This window comes from Apostichopus japonicus, chromosome 17, assembly GCF_037975245.1.
Source record: "Apostichopus japonicus isolate 1M-3 chromosome 17, ASM3797524v1, whole genome shotgun sequence".
NCBI lineage: Eukaryota > Metazoa > Echinodermata > Holothuroidea > Aspidochirotida > Stichopodidae > Apostichopus > Apostichopus japonicus.
Genome location: NC_092577.1, coordinates 30,295,062 through 30,308,544, shown reverse-complemented (window position 1 = coordinate 30,308,544; position 13,483 = coordinate 30,295,062). Strand labels below are relative to the sequence as shown.

Genomic DNA, 13,483 nt, shown 5'->3' with positions numbered 1-13,483 from the left:
AATGTCACATGTTTATCTCTCGACGAACGTGAGTCGCTCCCTACGGTCACTTGTTGGTTTTGCCCCGTAACATGACGTAAGAGAACATGATTATAAGATGTTGTATTTACATGTATGGCCCCTCTTGTTTCATCTGAAAGAATTAACTGACATTTGGGAACACGTGGAACACATACTAATTAATAGGCCATGGAGATGAGGGAATGAGATTTATAAGCAAACACGCTTATTATTACTCTAACGGATGTGTTTATCGTTGGAGCGTTTGACAGAAATGCATGTTTGAGATGTCAGAGTGGAAGGGTAGGCTATATATATGCACAGGGGCGGCGATCTGTTTCAAATATTGGGGGGTACATTTGCTTGGGTGCAGGCACGTAGCAGTTACATCCCCAAATTTGTTAGCGCGTTTCGTGATATTTTGTATATATACCAAATTTCATTACAGACGCGGTCCGTCTCATGGGCGCAGATCAGTCTTGGATAATGGTGGGGACGCGTATCTGTTCTCTGTTACTATCTAAGCGGAGCGCGACCATTGGTTTGTACGTAGCGTACAAGAATTTTTTGGGCAAATATACCTCCCAGATCGCCGGAAAAAACACTTCCCAGACCCAATAATGCTCCAAAACCTCCTTAAATTTGAGATCTCATGGCTTAGAAATTTAAGTTGGGGGAAACACATGGAAGTCTGCAGAAAAAAATCAGGGGACAAATAATCCAAGTAGACTTTTGTATATGATGGGTCTGGGTCCTCTCCCAGAAAACAATTATAGACTGCCGCAAATGCGATTTCCTTCCAAAATTTAACAACTGTGGATAAATGTAATAAAGTGAGAACTGCTGAAGGTCATTTGCACAATGCTGGATCAAACTGCGCCAAAGTTCATTACAGGGAATTTTGCAATGCAGTGTTTGGTCAAGGCAAATTGGTGGGGACACGGTATATCATGTCCCCCCCACTGAAAAAGTTGGTGGGGACGCGTCCCGCTGTCCCCACCAGGATCTGCGTCCATGGTCCGTCTAGCTTATTCATTTCGAAAATAAGTAAACACTTCTCTCGGTGAAAGTCTGTCGTTTTTTGGTGATATTTAGTAACAAATTGTGACACGGTTAGACAGGCGCATAGCGAGGAATTTGCGAAGGGATCGAGGGGCGAAGCCTGTAGGCAAACTATCTAAGCGTGGCGCCACCATGAGTTGGCGCGAAAATTTTGAATTTTTAAGAAAATTTTGGCTGAAAATGCCTCCTAGATCGCTGGAAATGGCACTTCCCAGGCCTTGTAAGTGGCATCTAAGCATTTTCTATTTTGAAATTACAAGCGATATCATAAAAAAATATGCTCTTATAGCCACAAAAAAAACTATGCCACCAAATATTGGGGGGGGGATATTAGATACAATATCCCCCCACCTAAAATATTGGGGGGCACATGTCCCCCCGTCCCCTCATGATTGCCGCCCATGTATATGCAAATTATCCATTGGATACGTACCAGAGTATTCATGTTCTTTTAGTTTTTAATGATGATTCTGTCAGAGTTTGATGGAAATGACAGTAGCCGTACTTGACTTTTCGAGGAAACATAAGATATATGAAAATGTTATAATCCAGCTGTTGCTTGAGTCTATAAGACCGACAAGATTGATTGATTCAATACATCTTTTTTAATAGCATTGAATTTTATAATAAGGTTATAATGTGTAAGGTCTTGTTTGTATATTTACTTGTTTCTCATTGGCCAAATTGTGCATGTCTGTTATCTCACAGAAGGTGTGCTATACAAATACCTTATTCTGTCCGTCCGTCCGTCCGTCCGCCTGTCCGTCCGTCTTATTCCAACTGATACAACAGCATAAAAGGTTAATTACAAGTATGTAAATTAGCTTATGTTTTAAATAAATTCATTTACTGTATAACTTTGCAGGAAACTCATAACTCAAGATATTGAGTTAAAACTGAAGTAACAAAGAAACATTATTTATCATGTATTATAACAAAGAAATCCAAGTCTTTCTGGAATAATTTCTTTCTTTCAATTCTCCTTTTTTTATTTCACTGCAACTTTTCTTGTCTCACAAAATAGTAAAAGCGAAAAAAAAAAAAAAACTGTTGGCACTAGTTAAAAGAATGAGGCTTGAATATTCCCCAAGCAGTCATTCCTCTTTTATGTTTTCAAGGGCATTGACATACAGTAGAGTTCAACAGATGAACACACACACACATATATATATATACAGTATATATATATATATTTATATATATATTTATATATATATATATATATATATATATATATATATATATATATATATATATATATATAATACATCCATGTTCAATGTCTACTTACAGAACATTGAAATTAGCTCTCAAATTTGTCTTTTTTTCCTGTCTGACTATGACATAATCAAGACAATAATTCTGCCTAAAGTCATCCTCTATTTAAATTAATAAAACAATGGATTAACATTGACATTATTAAAGGCCTGCACAGCTGATACATTTTACTCATCAAAAGCCTTAAAGGAGCCTTCCAGAGCAAGATTTCAAATATTTTTAAGAGCTAAATTATCTGACATTAACCAGAATAGTTAGGAAAACATTATTTTGAAAACATTTATTTATAAAATAAATAATAAATTTTATTATATAATATATATATATATATAATAAATAAAATAATAAATAATTGTTTTTTTACTCGAAAACAATATTAATATAAGACATTTTAACACTCAAATTGGTTTCTAAATGTCTTTTTTTTTTCTTGGCCTATATAACATATCATACAAGTCATCCCTTAGATGACAAATTTAGTCTTACAAATTCGGTGGTTTCTCTTCATTCTGTGAATAAGGAAAGTACTCTTCTGATTATAATACTACTTGTGTTAATGACGATCATATATATGTGTGTGTTGATAAACCTACGCACCTCGCTAACTGTACAAAATATGTGCCCTTTTGGAATTCCATTTCACAGCAAGACAAGACAAAAAAACAAAAAAAATATCCATTTTCTTTTTGTTTCTTGTACATAAATATTGTACGCATTAGGATTTAGCTGCTAGAGGCTCTCTCAGCTTGTTGTCGATATCGCAGAATTTTCATGGTCAAGTTGTGATCCGATTGTGCAAAAAAAATTGTTCTTTTAGATCATCTTAAAAAGGACAGATCTGTATCTTAGAATGCAAGCTGCGTCAGGCTCTGCAATTTTGGAAACTGACACTGTGTAGTTAATATTCAATGCTCTGCATGTGTTCAAGCTTGGAGAGAACATCAACGTTAAGTGAAATTGTAGATAGGAGCATGGAGGTAAAAACAGTTTTTACCTCCATGATAGGAGGAGGGTGGTACAGGAAGAGGAAGAGCGGAGAAGGCAGAGGGGAGACGGGAGAGATTGTAGGCAGGAGGGTGGCATAAGAAGAGGAAGAGGGGAGAGGGGGAGGGGAGAGGGGGAGGAGAGAGGGGGAGGAGAGAGGGGGAGGGGAGAGGGGGAGGGGAGAGTGGAGAGGGGGGAAAGGGAAGAGGGTGAGGGGAAAGATTGCAGGCAGGAGGGTGGCACAAGAAGAGGAAGAGGGGAGAGGGGAGAGGGAGAAGGGGAGGGGAGAGGGGGAGGGGAGAGAGGGAGGGGAGAGGGGGAGGGGAGAGGGAAGAGGGTGAGGGGGGAGGGGAAAGATTGCAGACAGGAGGGTGGCACAAGAAGAGGAAGAGGGGAGAGGGGGAAGATTTGGGATGGGAAACTGGATTTGGTGTCATTGAAAGGCCTTTCATCATCTCTCTGTACTTTCAGGTTTTTTTTTTTTTTTTAATGGGACCACCAACCTGTTGCCCTATGAGTACTTTACATAATTAAATTTAAAACGTATAAATTAATCTTACCTGTGCTTTTCATAGACAGTTCCCACTGTACATGATGTAACTTTGACATGTATGATTTGAGCATACTGTAGAAAATAGATGCAAACAATGTTTTTACGTTTTGAAGGATTAAATTGTCCAAGTTAAGTGACAAGTCTCATGGAGGGGGGTGGTGTGGGGGGGGGGATGGTAGGGTCGTGAATACTAGATGTAAATGCATCTGCCTATTTGGGACCAATTTTTAGCATTAATTGCTAGAAATTGAAATAATGGTCACCCATACTGAAACTTAACCGAGGAAAATTTACCACAAACCTTCTGAGCATTTTGTTTTTTCTTCACAGAGACATTTCTCTGTTGATAATTTAAAACTCCTCATGTCTGGGAATAACTAAGAGTGCGACATCCTCAGGGGAGTGGTTTTGAAAAAGTAAGTCTAGCAATTTTGTAGCAAGCTAATATTTGGGACTAGGAATTTGAACAGCCTCAAGGAAATATGCAATTGAAGTGAGATCTGGGTAAAAGATCTGTGTAAGAGTCCCAGTTTGTACTAAGTGTATATTATTTCAGACAATTCTATTTTGAAAATTTATTTAATCACACTTAGAGAAGACATAACAGTGATTGCATGAGATAAGAAATTTAACATGTTTCCCATTGAAGCCCTGAAGTTGTTCTTCTTAATGTTAGTCCAATTATCTAATATTCTAATATCTAATATAAAAAATGATCTTTTTGCCCCTGTTTTTCCAGTCAAAGTTGATTTTGACAGTGGTAGAGTAGAAGAAAGTAATCCCAACTATATATGTCATTCTTTGAGGTGTATACTCCATTTCTGTGAGGGTGAAATGGACACCACGTAACTATAATGTGAAAACTTTTGTAACCTCCAACATACGTGCAGTCGGAAAGAAAAACATTTGTTTTGTTACCCTTTCAGTAGATCCACCCATCCACCAGCCCGCCCGCTCGCCCGCCCGCCCGCTCGCTCTCCCGCCTGCCCGCCCGTCCGTCCGTCCATCCGTCTAGTATTTACTGATGATGGAGGCATGGTTCTCAAATGTTAGCAAAAAAAAAAATAAATACAATCCTGAATGAAAACTTAGCTTGTGTGTCCTGTTTTTTGCAAGCCAGTAAATCAGGTCTTTATGCATTTAGTTTAATTATACCGCATATTATAATTGAACCCTGATTATACAGTCATGTTTGATCCATCATACCTTCTCCACCCCAATCCCTACCCCCCCAGCAGAGGCTGCGTCAATCCCAAGGATTTAGAAACGTATCACGGAAGAGTTTAAAAAACAGATCTGTGCTTCTGTATTAGTATGCACTCTGGCACCAAGTTTATAAGTGTTTGTTTAATTTGCATCGGTTTTTACAAGTAAAATTCTGGCAAAAGTGCAATTCTTTGTTTAAATACCCCTAACATGTCCTCAGGCTCCTGTTTTATATTAACCGAGGGAAGAAGAAGAAGAAAAAGAAAAAAAATAGTATCATGTTTCTCGTTGGCAATTTCAAATAATATACTTTGGTTTGGAAATGAAATGTAAAACATTTACCCATTGCTGGGAAAGGTTAAGTGTGAACCTGTCATTCACATGGCTGAAAGATGGCAGCAGAGGTCAGTAGACTGTGGAGTTGACGTAGTAGTAAAAGCACCGGGCCGCTGCCCTCTTGTGGCTGTTTCTGACTGGTGAATGATTCAAGGAGGTAGACATTGTTACAGATGTTGTCATTTTTAAAAAGAATTTGGTGTAAAAACAAAGAAATAATAGAACAAAATAGAAAGAAAAGTAAACGTTGTGAAAAACTATTACTACCCCATGGAACATTACTGTTGGCTTGTAGTCTGTGGTGATGTATGAATATATGAATGTTTTTAAATAATATGAGAGTCGAACTAGCTTTAGTACTGTGACCAAGAGAGGAATTTTTTTGCTTTGCTTTCTTTGTGAAGCGCCTTGCGCAGTGACTTTTGTCTACTGAGTTGGTGCTATGTAAGTCTCATTTATTTTTATTATTTCATGAACCCCACATCGTCCCCAGTTGCCATCCCGTCCAATCAGAATGCAAGAATTTCTGCCGCCTGCTTTTCTTGTCTTCTCCTCATTTTCTTTGGTGGTCTCCTTTTCTTTATAACGAAAGTATTGTCCTGTAAATGCAGCACATGCACCAATGTTTAACTTAATTGTAGGTGGGGGGAGGAGGGGGAAGGGGGAGGTGTCTGCAGCCTTTGAAATACTGACTGACGAAAAAAGAAAATCTGTAAACAGATTGTTTAAAGCTTAAAAGAATCGAAGACATAAATGCATCAAATCAATATATAATTGTTTTTAAAGAACCTAATTTATAGATCGGAGCGAGACATCATTTAAGCATTTCAGCAGATGTGAATTTCGACCAGGTTACGTATTTTGCATTTTATATATTTTGATGATTTTTATCCTTGGCATTGTTATTGGATATGGAAGAGAGAAGGGGCGGGGGTAAGCTGAAGGGACAGGAAGTATGGGATGAAGATATGAGTTATGGTTTATATATAACACCTTCAAACATGCTTATTAGCAGGTCCAATTCCCCCCACCCCTATGACCGTTCTCGCACCTGCTATTCCCCTCACCTGTCGCTCTCAACACTCTTGGACGGGGTGACATAATATGACCATGGTTATCATAGCTACATTTCTCAATTCTTCAAATCACGATACCAGGAATCTACGTTCATAGAAGAAATTATGATTATTATTTTTTGTTGTTGACATTTTTGTATTTAAGAATCTTATTAACTTTTTTTTTATTTATTTATTTCAGCCATGTTTATAAATATCATAAAGTCATCTCTTGAAAGTAAAATTTACATTTTTTAAGATGCTATATTTTCACTAATTTTGATGACTAGATTATATAGTTAAGCGATCCGATGTCCGGCAAAGGATGAATATTTTGTAATTCTACCGTGTCAGATTAGTTCAAGCGTTAACTTACGGTCTGACATAATGGTGCGCCCCCGAATGCAAATCCTTGTCCGATGAGGCACACTTGGGACTTGACATTAACAGGGCGTAAAATCTGAGGCTAGTCAACCTCGATCATTCGGCCAGAAAATATTGAATTTTTCGTGACAAGAGCAAATAAAATATTCATCTATTGCCATTTAGTATTCAAATGAAGGGCCTACCATTTCTACTGATCCTAGATATAAAGTAATCGGAGAAACTGGCATTTGCTCGGCACGTCCCGAGAGGAAAGTTTCATTGACCGCCGCTTTTCAGCCGACGACGTGTCATGGACGTGAGCACTCTGGACGATTCACGGTGCTCTCGATTTCAGGGTCAGGCTATCCATCTGAAAAGTAAACAACACTTCATCCAACTTTATTGGATGATTATAGCGAGCACGAATTTTCGGGGAAATTAAAAATATCAAAACAATTTCATGAATATAGTTATAATTCAAAAAGAGAAGACCAGTTATTTAATAGTTGCTCAGACATGCTGGTAAAGTCCAAGAACTAAAGGAATCATATCGATCTTGGAACTCTTTGGCTGTCCTGAGATCAAAAACTTTCAAAAATTGTTTCTGGTCATCCTGAAGTATACTTATACAACAGGATTTACTGGTAGCTGAAGTGTATTGTTTGAAAAATTGCTGGAAATTGCTGTATCTTTATGGGAAAACCACGATCCCCATAACGTTTTGTATCGGATAGATACAAATTTGACAAATTTTGGGATATTTTGTCAAAGTTGTAAAATTCTACAAATATGATACATTTTGATGCCCATCTAAGTAGAGATAACTTTTGGCAAGCTAATTAGCAAACGTTTCCAAATGTATATATCTGGTTTTCAAGGATAAATGGACAAGTAGGATTATGATTAACCTACTTAGTTGAAGCTTTCCAAGATGTTTTAACCCATATGACATCACAGACATGCCATCCGACTTCCTGGAGCGAGTTGAAGGTTTTTAACCAGTAGAAGTATGTTCCATTCAAAGATCTGATGTATTGACTCCGATTACAGCACGCTACAGCTAGGAATGTTTTGTGATTACGTAATCGACCTGCCGCAGTCGTGAATTGACCTCAATTAGGGGTGGGGGACTTCAAAACAGCTATACAAACTTTGAACGGTAAATTATTCCCTGTTACTCTCTACTGATACCCCCCTCCCCCCCTGTTCCTAGCCCAGGCTTCTGGGGTTTTGGAGACACAGTAGACTGTTCATCTGTGATCTGGCTATTATAACTGTTCCGTTATGTCTCACATCTCCGAAAAGCAGTGGCGGAGCGTCCATACAGTCAGGGGGGGCGGATGCCCCCTCTGACGGACTCAAATGGACTGCTGGCGCCCTTTTCAGCTCTTTACCACTTTTCACTTATTCGCGATAATTGCCTTTTTTATTGTGCTCTCATCTACCTATTGACATTTGTCACATTATCTGCAAATTAGCAAGGCCCAGAAAGGGTCATTTCCGGCGATCTAGGGAGTATCTTTACTCAAAAAAATTCCTGTACACTCCGCGCCAACACGTGGTGGCGCTCCGCTTGGATAGTGTCGAAAGCGCCCCTACAGACCATTCTCGCCCCCTCTAACCAATACCCCTAGCTCTGCCACTGCTGCATAGCTTCTTAACACCATGAGGCTCTTTGTGTAAACCCTGTGTGGAAAAATGTTTATGTCTACAGTGTAGTTAATCATATAGCATTCACACAAAGACCCTCATACAAGAAAAAAATATGTGGCAGGCGCTGCAGACTAATTGGTAAAAAGAGGTCATTTTATGACCAAGGCAGGTCAATTAATACGTAATCTCAAGAAACTTTTCCATGATAGCAGGGTGCTATAGTTAGGGTCTATACAGCAGACCTTTAATCAACCGAATCTTGAGTCTCATCAATTCCTAGTGGCACAACTATTCACACCTAAATCAACCAAAATGTGACGGTTTATCTGTTTGATCTGTGACTCATAGCTGCTGTATGTCAAACCTCTGTGGTAGAGACCTTGTACACACACAGCGTCAAATGGTTAAAGTGTGATGAATCTCCTTCACTGACGTACGTACCTGATTTCAGAGTGATTGACTCCCAAGCAAGTCTAAAACAACTCCTGATTCGCCGAGCTCTTGTCCCGTGGTAGCCCTCAACCAATTAGCATCATTATAACACTTTCTGAAAGATAACTTCTCTATCGCTCTCCAAATCCCGATTTAAGGAAGTTGATAAGTCACTATTAAAGGGGAGGAATAAATTGCTGTTGAAACCCACTCTCTTAAAATGGGTTACCATTTATGCATAGTTCATTGTGCAAAAGGGAAGCTGTCTATTTAAATGGATTGAAACGAGTCTTTCTCTTTAAGCTCCCCCTTCCCCCTCCCATCCCAAGTCCTGTTGTAAACAGTCTTTCTATTGGAGTGAATGGAAGTTGTACTAGCCTGAAGTTGGTTCAATTCACCAAACCTACAAGACTCTCCTTACAGCTATATTAATTGGTCATTCTTTGGTTATCTTTGCAACAATTTGTTTTTGGACAACCAAATTTTCTGATCGGACAAAAGACTCATTGAACCGGGTTGTCTGAAGGAAAACCGACAAAACTCCTTAGAAAAGTTTACTCGCCGCAACAGATGCTTCCCAAGTCAAGATGTCGAAGTCAGCCGGAAGTATACTTTTTGAAACTATTCAAGGGTATTTTACTCAATCGTGATCAGAATCAAACCCACGTATGCAAAGAGAATATAAAAAGATGTTTGTTTTGTCCAGATACTTTTGGCTCGATGATTTGTTTCGTGTTTGAATCCCTTCTTGAAACGATGATCGAGATTTTGGATAAAATCCAAGGATGCTTCACTTTCCGAAGCTTAGCTTTTAGCGTCTCTTTCATTTCTTTATCTATTACATCGTTAGAACAAGCTCTGAAGGCTGCTGGAACTCTCGACTTATTTTTGGTTTCTTTGAAAAAGAGATTCAGATAATTTCTTACCGCCCTCCAGGGTTAAAAGATTGCTTGTTCCAGATAACAGATCTGAGTATGTATACTAGTAAATGTCCTCGACTCGGAAAAAAAAACCTTAAAAAGTCCAACTTGTTTCTGTTTTCCGTTTACTTTTGTTTTTATTTATCAAAATATCTTGCCTTTAATAACAGATTTTGATCTGTGCCCCGCTTTACAAAGACAACCCCCCCCCTCAAAAAGTGGATGGGGGTAAGGAGGGAAAAAGGGAAATTAACATGTTTTTCTCAAAATCATAGACCCGTTATGGGCGCCAATTTCTGTCTGCATGTATCTTGTTAAATAATAATATGATTTTTAGAAATATGATTTAGTAGCATTCTTTTATTCATCTCGTAGAGATGTCACATATATATCAAGTCATAAATCCTCATCTTTTACCTTGAGCCTTTCTTGGCATACTTAAATAGCATTTTCTACTTTTAGTATCCTTTAATACCTATATCAGCACAGTGTCCATTCCTGAATTCTAACACAGCTATGAAATGATAAAACATAACACTCGTCATTCAGCCTCTGAAGAAGATCCTGCTGGGATAGAAACGTCAGGCCCCACTTACTTTTACACATTCTCTAATACACAGGCTCTTTAATGGATAAGCAGACAATTTTTATAACCATAAAACATCTAACACAAGCATACAGAAGAAAGCTGCAGTATACATATTCAACCTTTCCTACTTAACAACGACAAGCACGGTCTCTCTCTCCTACGCATGGAGGTAACAGACAGTTTTTTTTAATTATTCCTGTTAATAAATTATGGACACTCCTTGAATAAACGACACTTACACACTGTTAGAAGTTTCTTAACCCCTGCTTGTCAGTCACTGCCAATTTTTTTTTTTTTAATTATTTAGCTCAGCTAGTAGACAAAATATCACAAAAAGTGAAGTCTTCTTTTAATAGGGTTGACGCTCGTGAATATTGCTGATATAACGAAAATTTGTTTTTTGAACCTCTTCATTCAGTTTATAGCTGACCGAGAGTACAATAAGTGCATTATAATATCATTAATTATTATTATAATTAGTATTATTATTATTATTATTATTATTATTATTATTATTATGAGGTGATGGCATAGAACCTTCTTTGTAGAGTTTTAGGTTATATTAGAGGTTTCCTGAAGAGGCAATTATTAACAACGACGATGTCGCTGTAACTTCCATCCGTTATTCATTTGGATAAATCCGAGTAATATTTCTACATAAGTTAGACAGTATTCAATCTCAGAATCATATATGTTTTCTAGTTGAAAACTATTGTGTATACTGAGTGGTTTAATCATCTTTCCCATGCATTAGGGATGGTAACTAGAAATGTACAACTCCCTCTTAAAGCGGGTGAGCACCCAAGCCCATGATTTAACTCACTAAGCACAGTCCTCATTTGTTTCTAGCTAATTTGGCCCACTCATGAATGACACTTATAATTGATTATAGCAATTTTTTGGGGTGAGAAAATTTAAAGCATCCAAGAGAGGCTTGAGTCCTGATGCGGAAATTTAACCAAACAACTTGATCCACGGCTCTCAAACCCTTATAATCAGACAGTAACCGTGTGACCACGAAGGTGTTTTGTCGAAATGAGTATCAAGGAGTCCTTTGGGAATAGATGCTTTGCATGATCAGTTTTATAAGGGTTTGTGAGCTATCTACTATGTACCGGCTGTTTACAAATGATCACATGTGACTTATATAGTTATTGTACATCGATCTAAGCATACAGTTAAGTACCGAAGCCGAACCGACTTTTCGATATATCTAGACTTCATCTCCTTGAACACCATCCCTTTGGTCCCGGGGTGAATAACCACCCAATTCTCTCCCTCATAGGTAACCCCCACATGTAGTCGTTATTTTCCAGCTGTTAACATTATGACTTTGTCATTTAATTTTTGATATATATTTAGTGAAATTTATGAGAGTTATCAAATCTTGTAAAAGTCTCAGTTCTTTTCAAGAAAAACTTAAATGACACTTAATCAGTATTACCCGTAAAGTTTGTTAGCAAGGTTTCCCCTTCTGTGACTTCCATATTTTCCTCCTTGTTTCAGGTTACATATTTGTTTTATTCTCCTGTTTGTTTTTGTTAAGCCATCTTTCTGTTTCTCTTGGTCACTAGCTTTGATAAACATTCTTGTTTTTTCTAGTGCCCATCATATTTGTAATTATACCAGTTTGTTATCATTTTGTCTTTTTACTGTACTGTAAAGCATATGAAAATATAAATTTGAATTGAATTATCACAATCTTGTCATAATAATGATGCTAAAATTTGTTTGTCATGCCGTCGTGATAAATTTTCTGTGGAAGATATTTGACAGATTTTCTAAATATCGTCTCTATCAATATATGGTTTTCATCTTGCTAATCAACTCATCCTTCAGAATGCCATAAATTTACAGTTGGAATTGATTTTTAGAAGAAACCAAATTTTTGCTTTATAAAAGAATGTTTTGCATTCTTTGCTAGCTCTTCTCTGTTGTTATGACCTTGTATTGGATGGTTGTAACTTTATTCCTGGAGGTGAAGTTAAAAACTAAAATAACCAACTATCAATGAATTTGGTGTATTTATAATATGATGCATCCTTAAACTTGCAGTAATAACGCTCAAGATATATATATAAAAAAAATTTCAAGACAAGCGAACATTTTTTTACCGTTTCCAATTACATGTATGTTTGCCAAAAGTTCCCTCGTAATTTACTTACAAAAACTTCAATTAACATGAATCATGAATTGAATGTGGATTTTCACCAGGAAGTCAAGTTTGTTCCAGGTAATTCCGCTCTCACAGGCTGAGAGAAATAAGATTAGCTCTTTGTTATACTTTTAGGATGGTTTTCATTAGGTAACCCCCATCCTCCCTCCCCCCCCTAGATGAAGTGGAGTGTGACTCCTGCAGTTATATTTTACAGTAACAAGGTAGCATTTCGCAGTACTCGTCACTAATGCCTGTCTCGCACGATTTCATAATGCCAAGTGGACACCCGTGGGTATTCACACCTTCTTTTGAACAGAGTTGGGTTTTCTCTTTGTTTCTGATCGTGAGTCTGTATCCTCCTCCTCCTCCACCGCTGCACATGGGGATTCGCAAGATGAATGATATATACTCGATGCGAGCCTTCTTCTTATTCTTTTGTTGTCGTCTTGGCAAAACCCAGCCTCGGAGAAAGCACCTTGAAGAGAACAAGATAAATGACTGTTGACGATGCAGATGGCACAACATGTTTTAAGTGGAACATTCTCGCCATGCATAACGGAGCGATCGCTGCTCAAAAGTCGACGGACTCGACCGTAAGATTTGGGCTGAATTGAAGAGCCTTCTCGGCTTTTAATGAAGAGAAGACGAAGTCTCACGTCGCTGGGGCACTCTGGAGGGAAGTTTTTTCCCTCCGACCGACGAAACTTTCAGTGCCCGTGGCATTCCGTTAGACATTAAAGTCAATAATTTGTGTAGTCCCCAAATGGCTGGCATCCTCACACTAATTCAATCAGTATTTCTCTACAATCTGACAGTTTATGTATCCCTAATTGACCCGGCAGTGCTAAACACTAGCTGTCTATGGCCAGGCTTCCGTGTAACATCGAATGC

At 38.1% G+C, this 13,483-nt stretch overlaps 1 protein-coding gene across 2 annotated transcripts in view; it reads left to right on the top strand.

Annotated features, from left to right (window-relative positions):
• LOC139984800 (potassium voltage-gated channel subfamily KQT member 1-like) overlaps positions 1–13,483 on the top strand; it is a 221,165-nt gene that overhangs the window by 37,603 nt on the left and 170,079 nt on the right. The window contains exon 2 of one of the 2 annotated variants that reach the window (XM_071998858.1): positions 4,208–4,293. The exons of the other annotated variant lie outside the window; for it this stretch is intronic. The gene's annotated coding sequence lies outside the window, so the exon portion shown is untranslated. The remainder of the gene's footprint in view (positions 1–4,207; positions 4,294–13,483) is intronic. 2 annotated transcript variants of the gene reach the window in all.